Below are 7,453 nucleotides of genomic sequence, written 5' to 3' on the forward strand. Positions count from 1 at the left end.
TTTCATTTAGTTGGATGACCAAAGTTTACCTATGACTGACCTGCGTGAAGGTTTGCCGTTTTTTGGGTTTATGCGGGTTTTGCCGCCTTCCCCACGCAACGACTTTCCACGTAATTATGCGGTGAAAACCGGCATCAGTGTTGAGTAAATTAACCGTTCGACGCGCGGTTGTTAATAGGTTAGTGTTCAGTTTCCTCTATCATGATTCGTGCGGTTAGGACCGGCACTTTCATTTAGTGGGATGACTGAACTTTACCTTTAACTGACCTGCGTGAAGGTTGCAGTTTTTTGGGTTTATGCGGGTTTTGCCGCCTTCCCCACGCAACGACTTTCCACGTAATTATGCGGTGAAAACCGGCATCAGTGTTGAGTAAATTAACCGTTCGACGCGCGGTTGTTAATAGGTTAGTGTTCAGTTTCCTCTCATGATTCGTGCGGATAGACCGGCACTTTCATTTAGTGGGATGACTGAACTTTACACTTAACTGACCTGCGTGAAGGTTTGCCGTTTTTTGGGTTTATGCGGGTTTTGCCGCCTTCCCCACGCAACGACTTCTTTCACACTTATGTATGCGGTGAAGACCGGCATATCCGTGTGGAAAGTTCATAAAGTATAAATGTAAAATCATCAGCGTCGATGTTCTAAGGAGAATCATTTCCATTAGAAGTGGCTCTGGGCCTTTTCTTTACAAATTTGGAATTGATCTACATGCAAACTGTGTAATTGAGCTCCCTTCCATGTTGTTGGGATGGGAGTGCCATCGAGCCGATATGCACCTGGTTCAGGATCTCATTGTTTACGCAGTATGTAGTCTCCAACATTGAAGCTGCAATTTTATTCGTGTTTTCCCCAACTGGGGTTCTACACGCATCAGCCTGCTCAGCGTTCATTGCGCCACGAGGTGCGCGAGCGTCCCATCTCTGACAAATGCTTCAACCATGTCCTTTACGTCGTGAATTCTTCAGTGTTGTGGCCTTTTGTCCTGTGAAAGTCACAGTATTTGCTCCGATCAGCATTGTGACGATGTCGGATTATTGGAGCCTTTGGCCATGGGAGCTCCTCAGTGGCGAATATCTCGGTGACGCTTTTGGTGAGTGGCGTCCATCTAGAGTTCTGGTTCGACTGTACGTTATCCCTTCCGCCTAACCGATGTTGCAAGCCGGATGAGGTGTCAAAGTTTACCCTTGACTGCCAAATGCCTAGCTTCCGCTTTTTGTTTAGTCGGGCGGTAAGGACGTTGTCTTCTCTTGTTTTCTGGGTGTAGAGGTTTGTGCTCTGGGGGAGATCTCTACCCAGTTGCTTCTCCGTTTCCGCAAAGCGTTTTGCTGCTGTCATGATGGCATCCCATGTGGATGGCATGCCATCTTTACCCGTTAAGGTGCGGATGAGCTCTGGGTCGTTCGCGCCCTGGATGAAAGCAGCGCGAACAAGATCTTCGCTGATATTACCCAGACTTAGCTTCTTTGAGTTGAAGCGAGTGATGAAGTCTGGCAAAGATTCATCTTCCTCTCGAATGCATTTGAGGATTGTCCATTGCTCTTCGGTATACTTTCTTTGTTGGCTGAAGTGTTGGCTAAACTTCTGTTGGAAGTCTGCCCAGTCGTAGATGTGGTTGACCAGTAGACGACCGAACCACGCTCTAGCTGGCCCAACAAGCGTCATTTGGAACATGTAACACCACGTAGGTTCCGTCCAATTACTGACGGTTGCCCCCGCTATGAATCTGTTTAAATGATCGTCTGGATCAGATATACCATCGTAAGTGCCGATGTTGGACATCTGTTTGGCACTTTTCGGGGCGATTGCTTCCGCAATGTCCCTTGCAAATTTGGACGTTCCCGCATTTGCCACAGTTGGTCTGAATGTTTTGGAGAAGTCACGTGGGTTTCCACCCGCATTTTTTGGTTTGAAGGTTTCTCCAAAATGCCTTCTCGGTTGGGAGTCCGTTTCTTTACGCTTCCCTTTCGCCCTATGGCGAGGGTTTGCGTCGGTGTCGGATTCCTCCCGATCATCGTCCGAGGACTCGCACTCACTGCTCACGTTGAGCTGTTGAGTGCTTCCAAATTCGCCAGCCTGTTGGACGGAACGCAAGCGTTCGTCCAACTCAGCTTGGAATTCCTTCTGACGTGCCTCCGCCCACGCTTTAACTTGTTCAAGTGTTTGGCGGGGGAGTCTCGTCTGTTGTCTTTCCGCCTGGGTATTATTGAATCCCAGGGGATGGTTGTTTACTGCACTTGCCCCAGCTTGGGTAACTGGGGTAGTGTTCGTAAAATTTACTGCACTTGCCCCCGCTTGGGTAACCGGGGTAGTGTTCGTAAAAACTGTGTAGTCGCCGGTATTCCCCCCAGTAGCTGGGGTTGTGGTTACCGGAGTTTCTTTAACCATCTTTCCAGAAGTTTGAAAAAACTGGAGAAATGAAGTTCTAGCTTTTATGCACGGATGGCGCCAATGAAGAAACACTAATCGACCCCGGGCAGATTACGGATATGTGAATGTTTATTTTTGGAGAATGGTTTAACCAACTTTCATAAACTAAGCTTTTGATTAGTTCTTGTTTTTGTGCTATGTTTTTATAAGGATCACATTTCCCTCTCAGGAGTGATAACTTTTGTTTTTTATTTTTCTTATTCTCTTATCTTTTATTAAAGTGTGAAGATGTGTTTTTGTTTTGTAAGTCACCATTTAAAATGGTCTCTCCATGCGAACCCTTATTTATATATCTATAATATATATAAACGAAAACACAGAAATCTTATGTGTTGCGATGTGGTCGCTCCCCCTTTTATGAAAGCCACCAGATTTCTTGATTTTTAAATTGAGACATCTCATTGATTTAACCCAAATTCATGGGTATGGGTCATACCAAAACCAGATAGCTCTTAAACGGGTTATAACATCTCATTAAATTAAAAATTAATCTTACCAATTATTTGATATGAAAATCCTACAAAATAGGAATATACTAAAATTTAATATCCAATTTAAAAAGAAAAAGATATTATTTATAATTAATAAAAAATTTTATAGTAAAAACATAAGCGGTTCATAGGTCACCAAATCCAGATAGCTTTTAAACGAGTTATAACATATCATTTATTTATGAAACCCTTTCATCATCAAACCCTAAGTATATTATTAGCTTTCTTACAACAAAGAAAATTAAAATCTAAAAAATAAATATTAAAAAACAAAAAAAGTAAAACAACCATTCTCTCAAGCCATCAGATTACTTTATTTGTAAATGAAGGTTTCTCACGCATTTGACTGAATTCACGAGTAAAGGTCTCGCCAAACCCAGATAGCTCTTAAACGGGTTATAACATCTCATTATATTAAAAAATAATCTCATCAAATACTTGATATGAAAATCCTATAAAATAGGAATATACTAAAAATTAACATATTTTATTTTTAAAAAATATATTATTTATAATTAAGAAACAATTTTATAATAAAGAAAATAAACGGGTAATAGGTATCACCAAACCCGGATAGCTTTTAAACCGGATTATAACATATCATTTATTTGTGAAACAATTTCATTATCAAACCTCAAGTATATTAATTATTAACATTCTTACAATAAATAAAATTAAAATCCAAATATACATATATAAATATTAAAAACGAATAATGTAAAACAACCCCCGTAATACGGGGGATAAAATCTAGTATATATGTGGGTAAGGATCCTTTGAGAACCATTGACAAATTGAGAACTTTGAGAACCATTTTAGACCACTAAAAAAACCCTCTAAAAAATTATAAAACAAACAAAACCGAAAATTTTAAAAAAGTAAAAAAACCATGATTCTTATATTTCATTCCGGTTTCATTAAAAAAAACCGAAATTTTTTTTTCTTTTTAATTCGTATTATACCTATACACATATGTATACTTTCATTTAATCTCTAATTACGTAATATACACATGTGTACATTATCATTTACCTTAAATTATTATACATATGTGTATAGGAAAAAACATGTGTGTACATATTATACATATATGTATAATAAAAAAACCAATTTTTTTTTCTTTTTAATTCGTATTATACCTATACACATGTATACTTTCATTTAATCTCTAGTTATGTAATGTACACATATGTACATTATCATTTACCTTAAATTATACATATGTGTATAGAAAAAAAAACACGTGTGTACATATATGTACATATTATACATATATGTATATGTATAATTTAGCTAAACCGATAATTTTTTTTTACGTTTTTTTTTAGAAATCGGGATGATAAATAAGAACTTTGGTTTTTTTACTTTTTTTATTTTTGTGTTTTTTTTTGTTTTATGATTTTTTTTATTTTTGAATTTTTTTGTGGTCCAAAATGGTTCTCATAGTTCTCAATTCCCAAAAAGTTCTCACATGATCCTGATCCATATATATATATTAGATATAGACTACTTTATCTAAGTTAGATTAATTCAGTTAAGATGTAATTCTAATTATTAGTTTAGGGCTATTATAATTATAGTCAAAACTCCAAAAAGTTTAGAGTTAAAATTATGTTTATTATGTGTGTAGTGGTGTGGTGCAATTATTAATCAACTTGTATTTTTTTAAGTTTACTCTCATATTTAGTTAAAATATTGGTTCGTTTCATAAATTTGTTTCTTAAATATAAAGTAATGTTATACTCCGTCAGGTTCAGTGTCATTATTTATATGCATATAAAATATATAAGTATTATTTTAGTACTCAAAATATACAAAATATAGTGTCACCAACTTTTGTGTGTAACGGAGATTTGTACGTATGAGACGCGACTAGGGGTGGCAATCTTGATCCAAACCATTTCAATTGGGTCAATTTGGGTTGTTTTAAAAATCATATGGGTTGGTTTGGGTCATAGATTTTAATAAGATTGGTCAAAATGGATTACTTAAAATTCCACCTTCTTATTTTCGGGTCAAAATGGGTCGACAAATTTAAAGAAATGGGTCCATTTGGGTTAGTGTCTTAAGGAAATGTGACAAGCTCGGGTTGAAACAGGTTTTGGATTGGAACGAGTTCGGTTTAGGTTTCGAGCCGACATGAGCTTTCGCACTTGACGGGTTGGGTTTCGGTATCCTTTGTTTCTTTTTGGTCGGTTTCGGAGCACTGGACGGGTTGGGTTTTGGTTTCTTTTGTTTGTTTTTGGTCGGGTTCGGATTCGTTTTCGGCCTTTTGTTTCGTTGTTGTCTGTTTTTTCAGTTTCATTCTGTTCTCTTTCAGTTTCTAGTTTCGTTTAGATCGATTTTTCGGGTTTGATTAATTCGGTTCGTTTTCGTCGGCTTTCGGTTTCAGTTCATTTCTTGGTTTTTTTTAAGAACGAGGACAATGGCGCAAACGTTTTAATTTTTTTACATTTTTCGTTTTTGATTTATATTTTGAGTTATGATTTTTTTATTAATTTTTTTGGGAGGGGTTTTCCCTCCCAAAAAAATTAATAAAAAAATCATAACTCAAAATATAAATCAAAAACGAAAAATGTAAAAAAACTAAAACATTTGTGCCTTTACCCTCGTTCATTAAAAAAAACCGATCCGACCCGTTTTGACCCGTTCCGACCATGACACATTCCGACCCAGACTCGTTCTGACCCAAACCTTTTGACCCTAACCCGTTCCGACCCGAACCAAAACAACCCTTTTTTCAGTTGACCCATTCCGACCCTATCCCGTTTCGACCCTAACCCGTTCGACCGAACCCAACTCATTTGCCACCCCTAGACGCGACAATTCCTATAATTGCCTAGGGTGTGAACATACATACATGGTGTTTATTTACCACTAAATGATGAATGATCATGCATGCGTATTAAAATGCATCCGATAAATAATAATGATTTATTTTTATTAATGAGTTTATACGCCTAAGTTTTTTATTAATGTAGCGTTTTGATGAAAATTAGTCCTTCGCGCGATGCGAACGGACTAGGCATAACATCTTCGCGCTACGCGAAATACAAAAGACATAAACTGAATTTGAGTGACTTCGCGCTACGTGAAGTACCGAGATATGATTCCTTTGCGCGACGCGAAGTAACAGATCTGCAGGCGTGATAAGTGTGAACACGTGGCAAGCCGTCTGATGACTCGGCATAGATATAACGGTTCACGCGACACGAACGGCTTGGACTTTTGTCCTTCACGCGATGCGAAGGAGTCCAAAATCAACTATAAATAGAGGGTGTACTACACTTCCCAACTCACACCAATCACACATCATTCTCTCACAATTAACATTGTTTTGCATGCCGACCTCGTAGAACGTGTCAAGCTCCAAAGCCCTAACGATTTAACCTCAATACGCGATATAGAGTAGAGGTGCTGCTCATAACAAACTTAGGCGTATAAACTCCAAATACCCGTGTAAGGTAGGGTTCTGCTATTTCATTATTATATTATATGGTTTATACCATAGTCAGGGGTATAGCCCGAACCTTGATCACATTTAAGCAATAATATAACTTTTCATAAGTAGGAGTTAAGGTCAAATTAATGTTTCTTCATGCTTAAGAAACGTAAGCATTCACATACAAAGGATATAGTCAAAATAATATTTTTTTTATGATTAAGAAATATAATATGCACATACAAAGGTTATAGTTGAAATATTGTTTTTTCAACATTAAGAAACACCGAAACTTACATACGTAAGGATATGTTCAAAATGTAGTTTCTTTACAATTAAGAAACATAAAGCTTTATACATAAGAGAAATAGTCAAACTAATGTTTCTTTATGACTAAGAAACATTAGATTTTACATATAAGGGTTATAATCAAACTGACGTTTCTTCATGAAGAAGAAACTCAATACGTAATTGATAACCAAACAAAAAGATCACATGTACAAATATTTTATTCAAACAATGATCAATCAAGGTTTAAAACTATAACCAAAATAAAGGTCTATAGTTGAATCAAGAAATGATCCGGGTATTTATATAAACCTATTTTTATCATAGATCAATCATCAATCATTCGTAAAGGTTTTCAAACAAGATCACCACATGATTCAGACAGACAATCACATGTGAATACGTTAAACCTTTACAACAATCAAAACAGATTTATACTCTATAAGACAAACATGATGTTTGTCTTATAGAGTCAGTCAAACATTACATGAGATTACATGATCTCTAAAATGTTACAATACAAATTAGAAAATAAAAGCAACTCAAACCGAATACACATGTGTTTGGATCCAAACATAACTGTTTATCCTAACATTCAGGCTACGTGGCCGCGGGTTAAATAGTCATAACTAATTCTCCAGTATGGGCTACGTGGCTCGGAGAAATTGTGTGTGTGCAGGGAAGTGTTACAAATACCGGAAATAGAAATATTTCTGCTGAGCAATGTCAAGAAAAGTATGTTTGTATTATGATTGTTGTTTAAATACTTTTAGGGTCAACGATTCACCAGCATACCGCTGACGT

This window comes from Bidens hawaiensis, unplaced genomic scaffold (assembly GCF_021521415.1).
Source record: "Bidens hawaiensis isolate Kalapana, Puna unplaced genomic scaffold, B.hawaiensis_p1.1 tig00006365_1, whole genome shotgun sequence".
In the NCBI taxonomy this organism is placed as follows: Eukaryota; Viridiplantae; Streptophyta; class Magnoliopsida; order Asterales; family Asteraceae; genus Bidens; species Bidens hawaiensis.